Source organism: Pan paniscus, chromosome 14 (genome assembly GCF_029289425.2).
Source record: "Pan paniscus chromosome 14, NHGRI_mPanPan1-v2.0_pri, whole genome shotgun sequence".
Lineage (NCBI taxonomy): Eukaryota > Metazoa > Chordata > Mammalia > Primates > Hominidae > Pan > Pan paniscus.
Window position 1 is genome coordinate 21,859,436 of NC_073263.2, and position 21,253 is coordinate 21,880,688.

Sequence of the window (21,253 nt, forward strand, 5' to 3'; positions counted from 1 at the left end):
TACAAAGTAGAAGAAAGATGATAATTGGATACTGCTATTTATGGCCACTGAATCCACATTATTTTTAGGAGCTAGGTCACCTAACATTTCGTCCTGATTTGTTTTCTGTTTTAAATTTCTTTGATTTCTGCTCTTAACTTTATTATTTTTCTCCTTCTGCTTGCCTCAGGTTTCTCTTGTTCTTCTTTTTCTAGGTCCTTGAAGTAGGAGGTTAGATTATGTATTTGAATTTTTCCTCTTTACTGTTATAAACATTTAATTTCCTAAGGTTTTCTCTCAGCACTGTTTTAGGTGTGTCTTATAAATTTTGACATGTTGTGTTTTTATTTTTATTCAAGTATGTAAATAAATATATATATATATTTAATTTTGCTTGAGGCTTCCTTTGTGACCCATGATTATTAGATATATATATTTCCAAATGTCTGGAGGTTTTTCTGTTATCTTTCCATTATTGATTTCTAGTTTGATTCCACAGGGGCCATAGAACACAATCTGTATGATTTCAATTCTTTTAAATTTGTTGAGGTTTGTTTAATGGCCCAGAAGATGGTCTCTCATGGGTTAAGGTTCTGTAAGTGTAAAAAATGTTTCTGATTGGAGTATTCTATAAATGTTGGTTAGACTCTGTTGGGTGATGTGTTTTGAGTTCTTATAGATCCTGGCTCCTTTTCTCTCCAGTTGTTTTATCATTGTTGAGAGAGGGATGTTGAAGTTTTCAACTTTAATTGTGAGTTTGTCTATTTCTCCTTTTAGTTCTGTTTTTGCCTCACATATTTTGCAGCTGTGTTGTTTCATTTATACACATTTAGAATTCGTATGTTTTGGTGGATTTATCCTTTTATCATTATGTAATATTCTTGTATGTCTCTGGTAATTTTCTTTTCTCCACAGTCTACTTTACTTGATGTTAATATAGCTACTCTTAATTTCTTTAGATTAATGGTTGCATAATATATTTTCCCCATCTTTTTACTTTTAGGCTACTCCTATCATTATATTTGACCTTAGTTTCTTATACACAACGTATAGTTTGGTCATGTTTTCAAATTCACTATGCCAGTCTCTGTTACTGAATTGATGTGTTTGGACCATTTACATTTAATATGATTAATGACATGTTAAGGCTTAAGTCTGATATTTTATTTTTGTTTTCTGTTTGTTCTGTCTTGTTTTGACTTCTCTGTTTTCATACATTCCTGTGGGTCACTTGAACACGTTTTAGAGTAACATTTTGATTTGTCTGTAGTGTTTTTAAGTATCTCGTATAGCTATTTTAGTAGTTTTCCTAGATATTACATTATATGTACATAATTTATTACAGCCTACTGGTCTTGATATTTTACCAGTTAAAGTGAAGTATAGAATCCTTGCTTCTCTTTACATTTCTTTACCTTCTCCCATTCATAATAAAATTGTTGTAAATATTTTGTCTCCACATATTTAGAACTACATTAGAGAATATTATATTTTTTAAACCCTCAAACATAATTTAGAAACTTAAGAGGAAAAGGAAAACATATTTGCTTATACTTAACTTTCCTTTGTTCTCTTCTCTTTTTCAAAGTTCCAAGATTCTTTCTGTTATGATTTCTTTTTAGAGAATTTTTATTAGCAACAATTTTTTTTTAAGATAGATCTGTTGGCAGCAAATTCTATTACTTTTTCTTCCTCAGAAGATGTCTTGGTTTCTTGTTCATTACTGAAGGATATTTTTCACTGGATATAGATTCTTCACTTAACAGTTCTCTTTCAGCACTTGAGAAGTAGGTTACTTCCTTATGGCCTCCATGATTTCTAATGAAAAATATGCCGTCATTTAAATTATTTTTTTCGATATAGATAATTGCTTATTTCTATCTTGCTTTTTTCAAGACTTTGTCTTCAGTGTTCAGAAATTTGACTGTGCTATGTCTTGGGGTGGACTTCTTCAGATTTTTTCTGTTTGGATTTCTCTTAAATTCTTAAACATGTAGGTTTAGGTCTTTTGCCAAATTTGGGACATTTCAGCCATTATTTCTTTGAGTACTTGTGAGCTTCACTCTATTTCCCCTGTCCTTCCAAGGTCTCAATGGTAAGAATTTTAGGTCTCTTGTTATAGTCCCATAGTTCCCAGAGGCCTTGTTTATTATTTTTTTCCAGTTTGTTTACCCTCCATTCTTAATATTGGGTTATTTATGTTGTTCTGTTTTAGCTCACTAATTCTTCCTTTTGCCCCTTTAATTCTACTGTTGAACTCATACACTTAAGTTTTTTTAAAAAATTTGTTTTTGTGTTGTTTCAGTTCTACAATTTCCATTTGGTTTTTTATGTCTTCTATCTATTTATTTGCTGAGAGATTCTATTTTTCAATTGTTCCATGTATGTTCAGAATAGCTCACTGAAGTATTTTTATTGTGGCTGCTTTAAAGTATTTATCAGATAATTGCAACATCTTTGTCATCCTTGTGTTAGCCTCCATTGATTGTCTTTTCCTTCGTTTAGATTTTTCTCATTCTTGTTGTGATGAGTGATTTTTTATATTGAAATGAGGACATTTTAGGTATTATGTTATGAGACTCAGGGTCTTATTTAAACCTGTATCAGTTGGCTTCCTCTGACATCCTCTGACAGAAAAATGGGGAGTGAGTTGCCTCATTATCTCCAGTTAGGGGAAGAAATCCAATCCAGTCCCTTGGCATTCACTGATACCTGAAGTGGAGAGTTTCCTGTTACTGCTGGAAAGTGATGGGAGTTCTGGGTCCTCCAGCCCCTGGGCCCCTGTTTATTCCCCTGGAAAGGAGAGGAAGGAATACATCATGAGTGCTCCCTACATGGTCCCACTGACAGCATGGAGAATGATCTTATGATCACTGAGTGATGGCGAAAGACCTAGTGCACTTATCTAGCACTAGGCCACCTGTGACACCAACATATCAAGGAGAGGGAGGGGCATCTCATTACTATTGGGTTGGGGTGGAAGTCCAGGTTTCCCACAAAGTCTCCACTGACCCTGTAGTGAGGCAGCCTCATTACCATGTGGCAAGGATGAACATCCCAGCTCCCTTCTCTGCCTTCTCTAACACCACCCCAATAGGGGCGTTGAGGTGTCTCCTTTCACCCTGGAGTACGTGGAAGTCTAGGCTTCTCACTCTGTCTTTGCTGGCATCATGATGGGGCCACTGTCTTTTCTTTGGCTGGAGCAGAGAAGTTATGCTCTGAAAGTTTACTGTCTTGCTAAACTGCTCCTTTCTGGTTCTTTGGTTAAGGATAGCAGGCATTTTTATTGGGGGGTTACTTTTATCTGCTCCTGTTGACATTTGGTCTTGTCAGCTTCTCTAGCTAAAACCCAAACTAAAACCCCCAGGAACTCACCATGATGTTGTTCCTTGTATCGTACCATCTCTAGGCAGTGAGCTTTCTCATTTGTCTTTTAGAGGCTTTTTATGTTTGTTTTATACACAATGTGCAGGATTTTAAATGGTACTTAGCAGAAGGAATGAGAAAAAGTACTTCTATTTCATCTCTTTGGAAGTGGAAGTCTAATATTAACGTCTTATTCAACCTTGCCAAGACCTAGTGAAATGCTTAAGAAAACTTTGTTCTAATTCTAATATGTATTATATCTTTTATCATTATCCTGGTCCTATTAAATGTACATTCCATATTCCATCCAGTATACTATTATGATGATAGTAACAGTGATAGTAGTGGCTAACACCTATATGGTGTTATGTATAGAAATGTCATTTAATATTCATGATGATCTAATAATTAGTTATCATTATTTCCTTAATGCAGATGAGGAACTAATGCACAGGGAGACTAAATAATTTCACCAAGGTCTTTCAGCTGAGCTTTGAGCTAAGGCAGATGTGGTCGCTCTCCTGAGTTTCAGAGAATTTAGTGAACATTTCAGAGAACTCTTACTTACTGTTTTAATTTGCAATTTCTTCAAGTTCAAACTTGAAGCGTAATCTTTACCACTAGCTATATTTCTAAAAGGGCTTTGATTTCTTCAAAATGCCTGCCACCAATGATGATTATCCAAACAGTGGTTTCATGAGGCTCATGGTGCCTGTTGGGAGACATTCCTCACTGGGAGTCTTGTGCTCATTTGTGTCTTATGATGTCCCCAAAATGCAAGTCCCTGACTGATCTTTACCTGGGCTCAGGATTGTGTTTGCAGCGAGAGCAACTTTGAGGCACGAGATACTATCTCCCTGCAGAAAAAAGAAGTCTGTCTTTTGCTAACTCTAAAAGCAGTGAATACCCCAAACTCAGGGTTTATCTTTTGTAAAGCCACCCGTGGTCAGTGTAGATGTCTTTTGTCTGTTTAAGCTCGTGTGGGACTCGGGGCTTGGAAAATTGGTGCAATTACACAGTCACTGACTACTACTTTTGCTGGAAGTAATAAAATTTTTTGTCTGTAAGCCAGGAGTCTCGTACCTTCAGGGGTAACCATGAAATGGTGGCAGGCTAACTTTTTAGCTTGCAGGTAGGGTAAAATATCTGATCCTTCACAGTTTTCACAGTGGTACAAGGTCCACTCTTGCTTTCTGAGGACTCCAGGAGCTCAGCCCACACTTAGATAAATGGGATTTATACATTGTTTCTTTAGGCAGGAAGAGTAAGTTAACATTTGAGTCCAGGCAGAAACAAATTTCTTTACCCTTCAGAAGCGTGAACTTTATGATTTTGCCTGTGTAACATTACTGGAAATTTTAGCAGCTCAAAATTTCACCAGTTCATCATTCCATGCCCACAGCCACATCGACTAAATTGACCATTTGGCAATTTGTTATCTTCTAATATTATCTCCTTCTAACCATACTGGGGATAATTCTAGCAGATACAGGCTAATGGTGTGTTTTTTGTTTTTGTTTTTGTTTTTTGTTTTTTTTGGCCCAGTCAAAAAGTAAAGACAAATTGGAGAAATGGGATGAAAATTACTATGTGTCCTTCTGGCACCCAGACACAGTAATAAAAAAAAAAAAAACCAGGCCAGGGGTTTAAAGATTTCTAATTAAGGGTTTCCACCTCAGTTTCCTCCTGTTGCAGGACATTTGACATAATAGGCTGGCTCCTGAAGGCAGAGCCTTATGGAGAAAGGTGGGCTTCGTGTTTCAGTGTTTTACTTGCCTCTCCCTTCTGTTCTTTCGTTTCCCAGGCCTTCCCATTGTGTAAACACACTTGTTCATGCTGTGTTTCTTGCTTCCTTTTTTTCCCCCATAGTTTGCTAAATATGCCTTTCAAGTATTCTCTTAAAAAAAAAACTTTTTTTTTTTTCCCTCCAGATTTTGCCTTCGTTTGCTTCATTTTCTGGGCAGAAGGCCCAGTCTGATTTATACTTATTGTGCATCTATATCTTCTCAAAGTGATTCCTTCCTTTATAATTATTATTCTCATTCATTTATTTTCTCATTAGAGAATTGAGTGATGTGGAAAGGTGACCTCCCAGCTGATCTTTCAGGAGAAATACTTCCTTCTGTGTCTTTAAAAATATTCTTCTATGATGTTGGAAGATGAGGCTTAATGCCTTCCTTACATGCTTTGCTGCTGAGTAGAATGACATTTGTTTTGACCAGTGCTCGCTTCATTTTCTTTCCTCTTATTGAATCAGATAGAAATCATGCACTTGTCTCTGTGTGTTTGTATGCCTGAGTGTAGTGGAGTTGCAAAGGCAAATGCTCTGTGTGTGTTTGTGTGTCTGTGGGTTTGTGTGCTGAGTGTGATGCAGCGTAGATGCATAGGCGAATGCTCTGCTGCACTTTGGCATGTTTATTTTGGAATGTCATTTCCAATCAAATCTAACATTTATAACTGGCCTCCCTTCATGGCTTTCTGGGCCACAGTTTAAATGCCCAAGAATAAACATGTCAGCTGTAAATGGAAGATTATGGCAGCAACCAAGACAGATTGCCATCTCAACAGCTGCTTAAAAATTAAAATTTCCTTCTGTGGCTAGACTTTCTTACAGATATGTCTATGGGCTGTGAAGAAAGCAGATATTTAGTGGAGTGAATGGGATATAGGATATAAGATGTTAAAATAACACAAAGTTCCTTGTCTTGTCAGTAAAAGACAACCATAGAGAATACCAAGCTGAGCCAGAATGCTTTTTAAGAAATCTCCCCCAAGCAACCAGAATCTAGTGATTCTAGGATCTAACAAGAATAAATTTTCTAGTGGGATATGTATTTTATAGGTATGGAAATGCAGAATTGCATATTCACGTGTAAGCCTGTAAGTTTTAAAGATGCAAAGAGAAGTGTAACAAGTTTTATTTTTCTATTTGAAAGCAGAGTATTTTTCACAGATGACTACACTCAGCTTGCTGACACATTCTCTGGATTTACCAAGTGAAATTGCACAGTGTCAGGAATGATTTGCCAATGTCTTCAGTAGGTATGAACTTAATACATCTTTCACATTTAAGAAGCCACCAGAAGCTGTCAACTGGCCAAATGAAGGGGTATCCCACTGAGCTGGGTTAACATCGTCAAATAAATGTGATGAAATGTTACTTCATTGATGATGGCATATTGTGATTCCATCAGAGCCTTCCCTTAGGAAACACTATGGACTATGGTACTTTTCTTGATTATTACAAAATATATGGATTCCTATCCTTTATTTTAGCAGGTTGGAGGAATCTGAAAAAAGATGTTTCGTGAACAATCCAAATGGATTCTTTACCATAAAACTCTGACTTTTATTGCTGTTATAACTTTGGACTTTCTCAGTAAAATTAAACAATCCTCTGGGTGCAGCAGTTTATTCCTTTAAAAATCAAGCTGTGGGCCAGATGCGGTGGCTCATGCCTATAATCCCAGCACTCTGGGAGGCTGAGGCGGGCGGATCACAAGGTCAGGAGATCGAGACCATCCTGGCTAACACGGTGAAACCCCATCTCTACTAAAAAAATACAAAAAAAATTAGCCGGGCGTGGTGGTGGGCGCCTGTAGTCCCAGCTACTTGGGAGGCTGAGACAGGAGAATGGCGTGAACCTGGGAGGCAGAGCTTGCAGTGAGCCGAGATGGCGCCACCACACTCCAGCCTGAGCAAGAGTGCAAGACTCCATCTCCAAAAAAAAAAAAAAATCAACCTCTGGTGTTGTGGGTGGGGATGGCGGAAGGAGTGATGCATGATACGTTCATGGCTATTTCGTCATGCTCCCCTGCTTTCATCAGAGATATCAACAGATGAGCAGCTGTTGACCCAGAAAGGTGGATCAATGCTTACGGCCATACCCTGTATTAGTTTCCTTATCTTTGCAAGTTGGGTCCTGCGGGGTTTCAAATCCAGCTGCCTTTAATAGACAGAACGCTTAGGGCCACACACGTGAAGGACTTACTAGGTATTGCTTAACTCTGTTTTTGTTCATAAACAGGCATCAAGGATGGAGATGCGCTAAGACTGATGATGTACACAGTACAAATAGTGCAAATAAGGATGAGAATATAAGCCCTGGTGATTAAAAAAGGTCAATAATGTTTTTCAAGGAGCACTTAGCTTTTTAAATGATTGTTTAAAAAAATGTTGCTTCCATGTATAAAGTCTGAATTGTCTTTAGATGAATGACAGGAAATTATGTCTGTCTTTTCTTTTAATATGTGTATGTTCATCCAAACACAATGAAGTGAAACACCGAAGCTTTATCTGTGTGATTCAAGTCCCCTAACTTATCTTTATCTGAATATTACAAGAGAAAAATCTTAGTAGATATAAATAAGAACTAAATTGTCTACAAAATTGATTTAATTCTCATTTTTTTTTTTAAATTTTGACATGACCTACAGGACATCACTTGTAACACAATAAAGAAAAAGATATTATTCTTTAATACAGATTACAAAGTTGACAGTGAAAATTGCATCATGATTGGTTGAAAGAGATATTGATAGGATTTAATAGTCCTCTACTTTAATCGCTACTGTTTCCAATTAGGCAGAGTTGGTGTTGCTCAGCCTGAAAGTTCTGGACTCTGACTTCTTGAGCCTCTACAACTCTAAAATGTTCGTGTTCACTGCTGTGCTAACTTTACATTTAAGCATTAGTAATGATATTTTTAGGTAATTGTAATGTTTTTTATAGTAGTTATGAATGCACTAACCTCTTTCATCCCATGCTTACTGTAAAAATAAGATTAGCCAATGATTATCTCTTTTATATATATATATATTTGACAATCCCGTGGTTATGGTAAATTTCACACATACTGACATTACTTTGAGAAAACTGATTTGTATCCCTACTCCCATCCCAGGAGAATGTTCTTATTATCTCAGTAACGTCCAGCAGATGATATCAAGATATGGGTCAGCTGGTGAGCACATGTGGGATTATAAGAAAATCGGCCTGAAACGGCTCAAATTCACCAATAAGCCATCCCATGCATGGCATTTTATTTATTGGGAATCTTAATAAACATTTCCATCATAATTCTCTTCCAAGTAGCCTTGGCACAACTTGGTTTTCTTCCTTCTTACGGTCTTTATAACTGTGCTTGCACAAACTCTGTTATAGCAATAGATGACTGAGGGAAGTTAGCTGGTTTGGTAGCTCTAAATACCATCCCCAGGACCTGGATTAATAACCAGCAGAACATTTATTGTTGAATAATGAATTCACTCCTTGTATACTTGTATAATGCTTTAATGTAAGAAATTTCTCCCTTGATTGGTTTGAGCCCTTTCTTAAACTCACACGTCATTAGCGAGCTAGGAAGTGTATTGTTGGACTACTGGTAATTCTTAGCAGTGTACGAAGACCACTATGTTCCATATATTAGTATCTAACATTTATTGAGCACAAGCTTTATGTGCCAAGTGCATTGGCAGGTGCTCTCTATTTAAAGTGGAAAGTACAACGAGTACTTGTTCCTTCCCCTGAGTGTAAAAGGAGTAGGTGGAACTCTTAGTATGGAAACTAGCAAATTTGAGTGTATCTGACATGGGGTGGGGGTGGGGGGGTGGTGCAGATCTTGGATAATAGCAGGAAAAAAGTAGGTAAGTCATATATGCATACCTAAGACCAAGACTCATTCAGGGCATAAGAAATTGTGTGAAATTATTTGAAGTTATTGAGATAAGATTTTGTTTTTAACAAAGGCAGAACTTTTCTACATGCCGGCTTTGCAAACTATATCTTACGTATTTTCAGTCCATGTGCCAAAACTGTACTAGTCTCTCCTCCATCAGAGACTAACAAAAAACATCATGAAGATTCACCTGCTGTTGTAGTGGCCTGAATGATGCAGGAGAAAGGGGGTTTCCGAGGGGGAGTATCACCACTCATAAAACCTGAACACATGTTATTGATTCTAGAGCCAAGATGTTGACACTGTCTGCACCCAGATCAAAATTAGATAAAGTAACATTAGATTTCTATAATTACAGAAAGTAGCATATAACTTGAGACAAAGTTTCTAAAATACTGCATTACAGAACACTTAGTAATTAAATCTTCCATTGCTCCCTAGTTTAAACACAATGACTATTCATTACTGTGCTGTCCTCCCCAAAATTCCATTGGAGCCTTCTACGTAGCTCCTAGTCTTTCAGTCTCCCTAGAAAACCTTTTCTATTTTACATGAAAATTTTAGAGGTGTAGAGGCTACAGGAGTCAGAGTACAGACTTTTCAGGTTGAGTAACACCAACTCTGCCATACTGGTAACAGTATACAAAGTTATATACATAAAATTTGAACAGAGATAAAGTTATATACATAAACTATAAAACAATTCCTTGCCTGCCTTATTATTTGCCTGTCTGCTCAGCAAACCTCTGCTCTTTAGTCTCTGTTTCTGCCCAAGACCAGTCTCCCCTCAGGCCCTTGATCTCAGCTTCTTATGTTCCAACAGTGTATCTTAGATTTATTCCTTCTTTACTAAGTTCTTTTCCTCAACCTATGCACATGCTCAAATAGCCTCTCCTTACAGAAACTCTCTTGTGACCCTGAAATGCTCTCCTAATTACTATCCATTCTCTTTTCTTTCTCATCCAATGTCATTCATTAATGCAATAAAAGTTTGTTGAGCAGCTATTATGTGCCAGGTACAATGCTAAACTTCTTTAATTCTATAATCAGAACAACAGTTATTATTCTTCAGTCTCAAAAAGCATATATGTATTAAATTAGAAATATAAATTGGGAAAATATAGAAATGTATAAAAATAAATAAAAATTATAAATAATCCTACTCATATGCCCAACACTGGTAATATCAATATATAACCAACCACATATGTACTGCTGCCTATTGGTAATGATGTATTCTAGATACAGGTAGAGTAAAAATACAAAATGTGCCTTACAATATAAATTATTTTAAGTTTGTAATTGTAATTATTTTAAGTATTTTAATGAGATGTTTCTCACCCTCTTGAATAGTCTTGGAATGCAAAGTTTGTGCTAATTAATGGTCCTGGGTTGCAGACCCAACTTCTCGTTGCCTTACATGACAGAGAGGCCCGTCCCTTCTGTAAGGACACTCAGCCTATTCCTGAGGGCTCCATGCTTACATTCTAATTATCTCCCAAAGGCCCCCACCTCCTAATGCTATCACATTGGGCATCAGGATTTCACATATGAATTTTATGGGAACACAAACATTCAGCCCATTGCAATGCTCTTTTTCCCTTCTGTAAAGTTGTTTCTGGGGTGTGGCTGTCCTTCCAGGACACCTTCATCACAGTAGGGGCCGTGCGACTAGTGCTCATTAAGAGTGGTGTGTGTAGCTTATGGGCCAAAATAGTGAAGAAGTAGGTATTCTCCAAGCTCTATGACTTCTTTCATCTGTTCACTGGGTCACAATGGCCAAGGTCACCTTGGAAGCCATGTGTTGAGGATGGGCAGAGCCCCTATCAATGTAGGGTCATGAATGACCCCACAGAGTAGAACACGGTTCCACACCCCCACCCCTGACTGCCCGCTAGATTTACAGGGTGAGAAACAAAATTTCATGGGATTAAGCTACTGAAATATGGAGTTTCTCTGTTATATTGATTAGTGTTACTTAAATATAGAAACTAGTATCTTAAAGTGAGTGCTAGTATAGTAAATATCCTAAAACATGTGACATTGCTTCTAGATGCCAGGCAGGGAACAGTAAAAAACCTTGCGCTGAAGCATGGGAAGACAGAGGTCCAGGGTATGGGGTAACGAAACATTTGGTTAAACTGTCTCCAAAAATAAGTTTAAAGGTAATCAATTTGCCTGTAGCCGTAAATGCAGAAAGTGAAAATAGAATATTCGTAGGATGTGTTGGTTGAATGCAGGCTATATTAGTTTCTTAGGGCTGCCACAAACTGGGCCCTTGAAACAACAGAAATTCATTCCCTCATGGTTCTGAAGCCTAGAAGTCCAAAATCAAGTGGTTGGCAGGGCCATTCTCCTTAAAACCTCTGGGAAATAATCCCTCTGTGCCTCTTAGCTGCTGGTGGTGGCGGTTGACACGTCTTCACACTCCTTGGCTTGTAGCTGCATCATTTTAATTTCTGCCTGTATCTTCACCTATCTTCACATGTCTATCGCAGTGTGTGTGTGTGTGTGTGTGTGTGTTGAAATCTCTCTCTCCTTACAAAGATACCAATCCTTGGAGGTAGGGCCCACCCTGATCCAGTATGACCTTATCTTAACTTGATTATATCTGCAAAGATCCTAATTCCAAGTAAGGTCACACTCACAGGTATCAAGGATTAGGTCTTCAATACAGCTTTTCCAAATTCAATTCAATTGTGGAATTCAAGTTGAATTCCACAATTCAGCCCACAAAATGGACATTGGAAAATTACATGGCCTCAGGCAAAATTTTTCTGTTTGTAGGCAAAAATTGAGAAGGAATAGAAATAATACATGTTTGGAGTTTGTTGGAAAAGCAGAATGCTGCTGCATTCGGTCTCGTGGGGAGCCAGACTGACCAGGGAATCTTAACACATTGAACTTGGGGCTTCCAAGTCTACTAGGGTGTGGGGAGTAGATCCTGTATGTAGGAATGAGGATGCACATGGATACATTTTGACCAGAGAAGAGGACTGTGGCAGAGAAGGCGACTGTGGCAGAGAAGGCTAGCTATGCACAGAGATCCTGTTCCCCTTCCGTACTAGAAAATGATTGCTGGGAGTAACTGCCTATTTAAGGACTGCATTTTTTACTTCCCCTTGCATCTGGGCGGGATAGAAGGAATGTATTTTACTTCCACCTGGTTAAGAAGTGCATATGCCTTCTCCTTTCTCTCTTCCTCCATCTTTTGACTAGATATATTCAAGATGACTTTGGGCTCTGCATGTTTAATAGGGTGGGACTTGTGTCAGACTGGATCCCTTAACAGCTGGATGGAGAAATAAAGGTATATTTTGTTAAGCCACTGAGAATTTAGGGCTTATCTGCTACGGTAATATAAAGTTTTACCTTTACCAACATATAAAGTGTTCCTTAATTTATTTGAAATGTCTTCTATGGTTAGGCATTTTAGATGTTTTTAGGTTTCTACTGTTACAACAATATTAACCTATGAAGTTTTGGATTCATCCCTGCTTATTTCTTTTCTTTCTTCTTCTTTTTTTTTTTTTTTTTTTTTGAGATGGAGTCTCACTCTGTCACCCAGACTGGAGTGCAGTGGTGCGATCTTGGCTCACTGCAACCTCCATCTCCTGGGTTCAAGCAATTCTCCTGCCTCAGACTCCCGAGTAGTTTGGATTACAAGATTGTGCCACCACGTCTGGCTAATTTTTTGTATTGTTAGTAGAGACGGGATTTCGCCATGTTGGTCAGGCTGGTCTCGAACTCTTTTTTTTTTTTTTTGAGATGGAGTCTTGCTCTTTGGCCTAGGCTGGAGTGCAGTGGCGCGATCTCGGCTCACTGCAAGCTCCACTTCTCAGGTTCATGCCATTCTCCTGCCTCAGCCTCCCGAGTAGCTGGGACTACAGGCGCCCGCCACCACGCCCAGCTAATTTTTTGTATTTTTAGTAGAGACGGGGTGTCACCGTGTTAGCCAGGGTGGTCTCGATCGCCTGACCTTGTGATCCGCCCACCTCGGCCTCCCAAAGTGCTGGGATTACAGGCATGAGCCAAGCCACTGTGCCCGACCTCATCCCTGCTTATTTCTTTGGAATACATTCCTAGTGTGAAATGTGGGGGTTATGAGAGGCTGTCAATATTCATTGCCTTTCAGAAAGAATATTTCAGTTTGTAATTATTTCTACCAGAATTGGATGGTAGTACCGTGTTTTTACACCATTGCCAACATACTTTGCAAAAATTTACCAAATTGACAGGAGAAATAAAAATCATATCTTGACTAAGCTTGAAGTGTAGCCTGTACGGGTTGCCATCATTTCATCACCTTTTAGTCACTTCTAAACCTATTACAATTTATCTTCCACACCATTAAGCAAATGAAAATGCACTTGTTAATGGTCTCTAATGACTTCTGAATTATCAGATCACATGGACGTATTTAATTCCTTGTCTTATTTTATCTCTTTGTATCAGTTTAACAATGGAACAGAAGTCTTTTCTTTCTTATTTTCTTATTTCTTCACTTCTGCTTTTGTCTTTTCTTTGATATTATTATGATGACAACTCTGTCTTTGTGACCATTCCTTCTAAGTTCCCTTTCTGGATCCTCTTTCTTTGCCTGGTCCTACATGTTGGAGCTCCTTAGTGTTCTGTCCTTGTCCTCATATTTTCTATCTCTGTCCCTGCTCCCAAACCTACCTCTCGTGTGCTAATGGCTTTCTTATCTATGTGGTTAGCTTGGCCTCTCACAGACCCTGTGTCAAGTGCCTACGGGACATCCTCCACCTGACCATCCCATAGAGACTTCAAACTAAACAGAACTGAATTCATTATCGTCTCCTCCCTCAAACCTATCCTTTCATCTTTACTTCCTACATAGGTTGGTAACTCCGCTCTTTAACTCTTTACTCACTCCCCTAGGCTGTTGGAGTCAATCGGTCTTTTTGAGTGTTCATATTCAGGTTCTCTTGAATGTGCACTGGACCAGGTGACTTGCTTCTAACAAATAGAGTAAATAAAAGTGGCGGGATGTCACCTCTGGGATTAGGGTATAGAAGACTGTGACTTCCATCTTGCTGGTATACTCTTCTTCACTCTACCCCGAGCTTGCTGTAATGGACAGGGCCAGATGGTATGGCGCTAAGCCAGCAAGGAGCTGAAGCCCTCAGTCCAACAGTCTTTGAGGGCCAGGATTCTGCCTGCAACCACCGAGAGAGCTGCGAAGCTGATTCCAGCTCACTTGAGCCCCAAGATGACTATGGTCTTAAATGTCACCTGGATCACAGCCTTGTCAGAAACCCTGAAGCAGAAGACCCAGCTAAGCTATGCCCAGATTTCTGACCCACGGGAGTATTAAACAATAAATATGTGTTATTTTAGGGCATAAGTTTTGGAGTACTGATTTGTTACACAGCAAATAAACAATACAGGGAATAAGACAATGGCAAAATATTATGCGAAAATTTATGAATTTTTACCTTCGAAATGTGTGAATATTAATGAAGGAAATTCTTAGTGATAATATTTGAATACCTCTTCATATAAAATATATCAAAATAGCATATTTTAACTTTTATCAGCATTCGATGTACCAACAATATTTTTCTTCAATATGTTCATTCATTCTTGGTATGATGAACTATATGAAAATTATAAATGCATACTTAAATGGCTAAGAAATTACATAAATTTTGATTAATTATAAAGTAATGAGAATATGTGGCTAAATTAAACCTCAGTTATTTGGCAGGAAGCTATAACTGATCAAAGCAGTGTCCCTTGAACTTACCTTGATTAGCATTTCCTGTGTAACAAAAATGCCCCAGATTCCTTGAGAATACGCACAGTGTTGGTTCATTCAGTGAAAATTTGTGTTATAATTTTGCATACACAACTACATGGTAAGTGGCTGTAGTTCCCAGTACATTGGCTTAATTGGGTGGATGTGACTTAATTTAAGTAGCTGTCTTGTTTAATTCATTATCTTAATACTTTCACCCTCCCCCTCTATATTTCAAATTACCTCCAGGATGAAATAGAATGCTGTAGTTCTAAGGATAGAAAAACATTACTTCTGAGCAATATTTCAGTCACAGGTCAGTAATCTTGATAGCTGGTGTTACATCTGCCTCATCTAGCAGGGTGGATATAGATGTTCTTATAGCTCAGAGAGAATCACCAAGGTACTAAATACATGCATAGGACAAAGACAGGCATCATTAGGAAGGGCAAGTATTGCAACATATTTTATTGTGTGCTATGGCTCCATGATGAAGTTTGCTGCCCCGACAGCCATAAATCACATTCACAGATTAAACTCATTTTCTGTGGCCTAAAGGAGCTTTTCTAGATTCAGTCATTAAATTTTTAGTTTAACCATTTTCATATGTGGAAAAAATGATGTTTTTTACAGAGATGTAATGGTTATCCCCACTCTGGAGAAATTTACTGCATTATATTGCTGAGGCTTAATAGAGATTTAGGTTTCATGTTGGGAATATACTGAAGATAAAATTTAATGGTGCATTCAACCACTAAGGTGGATTGTCATCATAAGTCATACAAAAAAGCTGTAAGTGATGAGACTTGCTATCTTCCCACTGAAAGAAAAATATGAAAAACCAAATTGAAAATAATGCCTTATACCATAAAGTTTTATTTCCATGTACTTTTGCCTGTCACCAAGTATCACAGATCATTTCATTCTTTGATGTGTTGACTGTAAGTCTACATTGAACACTAAAAATAACATCAAATAGTGTCTTATTAACCTGATTTAAAACAACGATTTTTCCCTCTGTATTTTACAACACAAAAAATAAGCAGATGGATTTAGATGATTGAGTGGTTTTTCCCCTTGGATTTCACCCTCAAAACGAATCTCCAGATATTCTGTATGTCCCCATAAAAATGTATATTTTTCTCCTTTTTTTTTGTTTTGTTTTTTTGAGATAGAGTCTCACGCTGCTGCCCAGGCTGGAGTGCAGTGTGCAGTGTCACGATCTCACTCACTGCAACTTCTGCCTCCAGGATTCAAGCTATTCTCTTGCCTCAGCCGCCCAAGTAGCTGGGATTACAGGCATGTGCCACCATGCCTGGCTAATTTTTGTATTGTTCGTAGAGACGTGGTTTCACCATGTTGGCCAGGCTAGTCTCGAACTCCTGACCTCGGGTTATCAGCCCACCTTGGCCTCCCAAAGTGCTAGGATTACAGGCGTGAGCCACCACGCCCAGCCTTTTTTCTCCTCAATTTGGGTATCACATGAATTAGCTTTTCTGTAAAGTACCGTTTGCTCTGTCCTTTCTGTGTATTTCCTCCATCAAAAATTTCAGAGCCGTGTTTTATTCCTTCAAGTGTCTTCCAGGCAATTGTTTAGAGCAGTGCTACTTTTAAACAGAACCTTGTTTGATGATGAAAATATTCTATATCTTTGTGTCTACTGCAGTGTACATACAGTCCTAAGTGCCTGTTAGTCACTTGAAATGTGTCTAGTGCAATGGAGGAACTAATTTTTAAATCTCGTCACATTTTAATTAGTTAAAATTTGAATTAGTCACATGTGGCTACTATATTGAACAGTTCAGTCTAGATAACAAAGTGATAATGCATGCTTTAGTTTAAATGTATTGTTCTTTTCAGTTAGATTTCACGATGTTCTCTTGGTGTTTAATCTTATTTTGCTTTATTTCATTTTATTGAGTGTTTATTATGTGCCAGGTACAGTGCAATATTCATCAACATGGATGCTTATCTATTCCTATTGTTTTTATTTATTTCTGAACTGCAATTGGCCACTAAGCCTCATAGGAAACTATCTTTGACCCCAGAGTGACCTGAAGATGCAGCATCTTGGAACTTTCACCTGGAACACCAGGATTCTCTCAGCCACATGCCTTCAGTAGCTAGGCTGTCTTGCTGTGATCTGCCTCTGTCACCATCCAGTGGGGACAGGTCCTAGGTGCAGAGCCAAGAGAACGATACATGTGATTTGATGTAAAATATGTTAATCAAAGGCCTTCTGTCTCCCTTTTTTGTCTTTTTCCAAAATTCTCTCTGAGATTTTCCATTAAAGGAGTAAAAATTTCTTCAGATGGAAAAAGAGCCTCATATTGTAATGTCTATGGGATTTTCATAGACTCTGAAAACCAAACTCCAAATTCCTAAATACCTAGACACTGTTGAAAGCACTTTACTTGAGCGCATTCAGGTATTATAATAACAATTACGTAAAATTTTCAGAACACTTCTGCCTGGTTGGATTAAGATCAAATTTATTAAAATATGTCTGAACCAATTAAGTAAATTGTGATATAATGTAAAGTACAAAACACCCACCAATGATAATAATTTCTATCAACATTTCACATCTGCAGTTAACTTGAAGCAGATGCTCTAAGACACGGCCCATTGTTTTATATTTGCATGTGACAACATGTTTTGATGTTTTCTTTTTAATTGTAACATCATGTCATGCAGCTTTTTAAAAAAGTACATGTGTGGTAAGTGTCAAAGCCTGAGCTAAAATTTCATTTCGAAAACTCTTTGTAGCATTTCCAATGATCCTATCTTTTTTCCATGTACTCCACAGGATTCAACAGAGTTGGATTGCTGAGAATAAAATTTTGGATTTCTCCACAATGGACACACGCACTTTTTGTTTGTGCTGTTTCCTTTAGAATGGACGATGAGTCAAAATTGTTCGTTTATGCTTCTTCACAGAAGGATCTTCTGTGTCGTAGGAGGTGGCCTGCAGCAATCTGACATTCAGTGGTCCTCCTGTGATTAATAAGTGAACGGATGAGCTATTCTGATAAGAACTGGGGAACTTTTGCCATTCAAAAGCAAATAGAAGAACTGGGAGATTCCTCAGCTTAGCTTTTCTTTTTTTGGTTCTAAAGTGACTGCGAATGGAGGTAGAAGAGAAGAAAAGCTTTCAAAAACATCTTCCATTAAGAAAAATATGTATCTTCATGAAGACCTATCTGAGTAAAATTACTAAAACATAATGGCTTTCTTGAAATAGGATGGAATGAAAGGCATATTAGGGAGTATGAAAGTATGAAGATTTTATTAACATACTTCTAGAAGTTTATTAAATATCTGCACAGGAACTGTAATTCGAGATCAGTGGTGGAAAGAGAATAAAGGAATCGTGTGGACATCAGCTCTGAGGCCTGTGGCCCGACTTGCTTCTGGGCTTTCTATAGACATTTGCTGGTGACCTGCCCAGGCAGGCTAGAGTACCCTTTCTCATTGCACCCTGTGTTCACATCCTCCTTTCCTTCCTTCCTTCCTTCCTTTCTTCCTCCATCCCTTATGAAACCCTCGTTGTGCAGTTACTTATTAGGTGCTGTGTGAGCGTGTGAAGTCTCCCCTCACCCACTTTTCCATTTGGGCCACTTGGCCAGTGATTGCATCAGTACCAGGGTTCTAGGAGCCATGCAGGGCTCCCCAGTGGGCAGAGCTGGCTGTAGCATTTGGAAGGGAAGAGAGAGAACTGGAGACAATGCCTAGGAACAAAAGCAGAGTCCAGACCCAGGCATCAAGTGCAAATCCAAAGGCTCTGGATGAGTCAGTTCCCAGCAAAGGGACACAAGTAGGCACAGAAGGAAGGACAGCAGAAAACACTGGTCCAGAGAGGGCCTGCAGAGCCAGAAGCGATGACGCATCCAAGGTTGTGTTTGACTTCTGCACTGTCTCTGCAACCTGTAAGCACATCTGAGCCAGTTCAGAAAGTAGGAAAACCAAAGTATATCAGAAATGACCTCTTATCATCAAGGAGATTTTGGTCTAGATTGCTTATTGCTCAGGAGAAATCACCACTTTTTAAAAAGATATGCTGAGATAGGGTTTAGTTGAGATAGAAAAGGTTATTAAACCACGGGACACCCTTCCTTTACAGAGTGTAAGCACTACTACCCCTTTTGTTTGTCTGTTTTTCTTATTTTTCTCACAGATGCAGTTCCTGCATTAGTATTGATAAATGTGTGGCTGCTCCACTTGGAGTGTTTTCAAAGCATAAATCACAGCATTGATGGTGCTGTGGTTTGGCTCTTCCAGCCCTCTTAACAACGGTCTGATGGACTTGGCGAGAGTCTAGCCACGTGTTCTGGCCTCTGTCACTCTCATGGCTGAAACGCATGCACACCCACAGATGGGGGCCCCGTGGTAGAGATGTGCCTCTACTTGTCAAATAGACTGATTCCAGATTCGGAAATATGCCTCAGGAATCTAGAAAGATAGAAAAGGAGTCTTCGTCACTGTAGGGTCTCATTCACAATATGGAGGAGAGATGGAGGGGAGTTTTTGGTATAAATTTTGCCTCATAAAAATTCTCCACGTTGTTTTTGTACTGTATGAGGGTAGCGAGAAATTAGTTGATGGTTAACAATCAAGCTGGAGAAGAATATCCTCAATTTTTCACATGGAAAATGAAAAACTACAACTCCTTCCAAATATATGTATGTTTCTTTTCTGAAGATAGACGTGTGTGTGTTTGTGTGTATCATATAACATTTATTTTTTGATTTCTTTGTTATCAACAGTAAAAATACAGAAAATGATGCCAAAGAGAATTTCTGATTTTTCTTTCCTTGTTTTCCATTAAAGTGTATTACAAATAATGTCTTCAAACACAATAGCATGCATGGTGGCTTAAATTGGGTTCTTCCTGGGCCACTCTGTTTAGGATCCAGGTTTTTAACATTGTTCTTCTAAGTGCATCCATGTTTCCTGAGATCCACAAAGCTTGATCTCATCTGTGGAACCACCTGGCCTAGAACCAGCTGCGGCTCTTACTGTGGTCCCCAGACGGGCAGCCTCTGCATCACTGGGAGCTCCTTTGAAAGGCAGGTTCTTGGGCTTCACCCAAGACCCACTCAATCAGAAACTCCAGGGGCGGGCCTAGCCATCTGTGTTTTAACAGGGTGAGGCCGATGCTGGTGCAGGCTTTACTGCTTCCAATAGTTGTGCAAACTTGAACTAGATGATTAACTTTCTTAAATCTCAGTTTCTTTACTTGTAAAATGAAGCTAGTATTATTTACTCATTGGACTATTAGGAACACCAAGTTTATAATACATTGTCTAACACGCTGTATGTATCACTTAATAAGTGTTTTCTTCCTCTTCCCCATCCAGAGCACTTTCTACCCTCTTCCCCCTCACCTGCCTCTAGACCAATAATATATCAATTCTGTTTTTATAAGGAATTAGTCAACATAAAAATTTCAATGTAGATCTTGCATCAATTTGGTGCAATGCACTTGGAGGCTATTTCTGTTAGTACACCTTTAAAACAAAATGCTGAACAACTGCTGTGTTGTTTTCTAGGTTAAAAACAATCCCCCCAAAGAAGTAGAGGTCTCAACTTTTACATCTTGATTTTACTGCAAAGAATATAGAAGGTTTAAAAGACAGGGTCTTTCTATGTCTCTAGGAACTTTTGTGCTTCCCTCATCTAGAAGAACCAGGAGTAACTCCTTCATTGGAGATCGTCTTTCACTTGGAGTTTAAAGCATTTTGCTTATGTGACACCCTTTTTTGAAATGGCCTTTTTGATGTGGAGAGGCAGAGGGTATCTTAATGAATTCTAGACTGCTTTCTGCACAATCCATCTCTGAAAGCTGAGGAAGATGGATCCTGTTTTGTCATCTAGCTTCTTGCTACTCAGTATATGTTCCATAGGGACCAACAACAGTGGGAGCTGGTGAGAAATGAGGAGTCTCAGACCCCTCCCTAGGCCTACAAAACCAGAATCAGCATTTTAATAAGATCTTCAAATAATTTGTACTCATATTACTGATTTGACACTGGATGAGTTCATTGTATCTATTTAGGCAAATAGATATGAAAAAATAAAGGGAACTTTTCTGGCTGTTTGAAAACACTTTCTTTTCAATGAAAAATTTAAACTGCTTCCTGTGGCTCACAATGGACCCAAAATTAGAACTAAATTCTGCCTAAGTGCTTTTCTTTAAACTGTATCACCTAAGGGATATATAAAGAGGCAAGAGTTTAGAACTCACTAAATCTAGAAGACATAACTCTAAATAAGAGTGTGACGCAGGAAGTCAGTTGGTTGGTGGTGTCCCTGCATCACTTTCTTGGAGACCATCTTGCCCATCCTGTAACCACACACTCTTCCTTCTTATGCTTTGCGCTTCTCCAATTCCGTAAGCACTGACCGGAGCATTTCCATTAATGGAGTTGCCTTTCCAAGAGATTTTTATTACAGGGTTTTAAAAATGA

General features: G+C 38.5%; 1 long non-coding RNA gene across 1 annotated transcript in view; it reads left to right on the forward strand.

The window, feature by feature from the left end:
* The window catches only part of LOC130540754 (uncharacterized), a 66,434-nt gene extending 46,860 nt beyond the window's left edge, over positions 1–19,574 (forward strand). The window contains exon 2 of the long non-coding RNA XR_008954744.2: positions 17,593–19,574. This is a non-coding gene — a long non-coding RNA (uncharacterized LOC130540754). The remainder of the gene's footprint in view (positions 1–17,592) is intronic.
* The last annotated feature ends 1,679 nt before the right edge of the window (positions 19,575–21,253 follow it).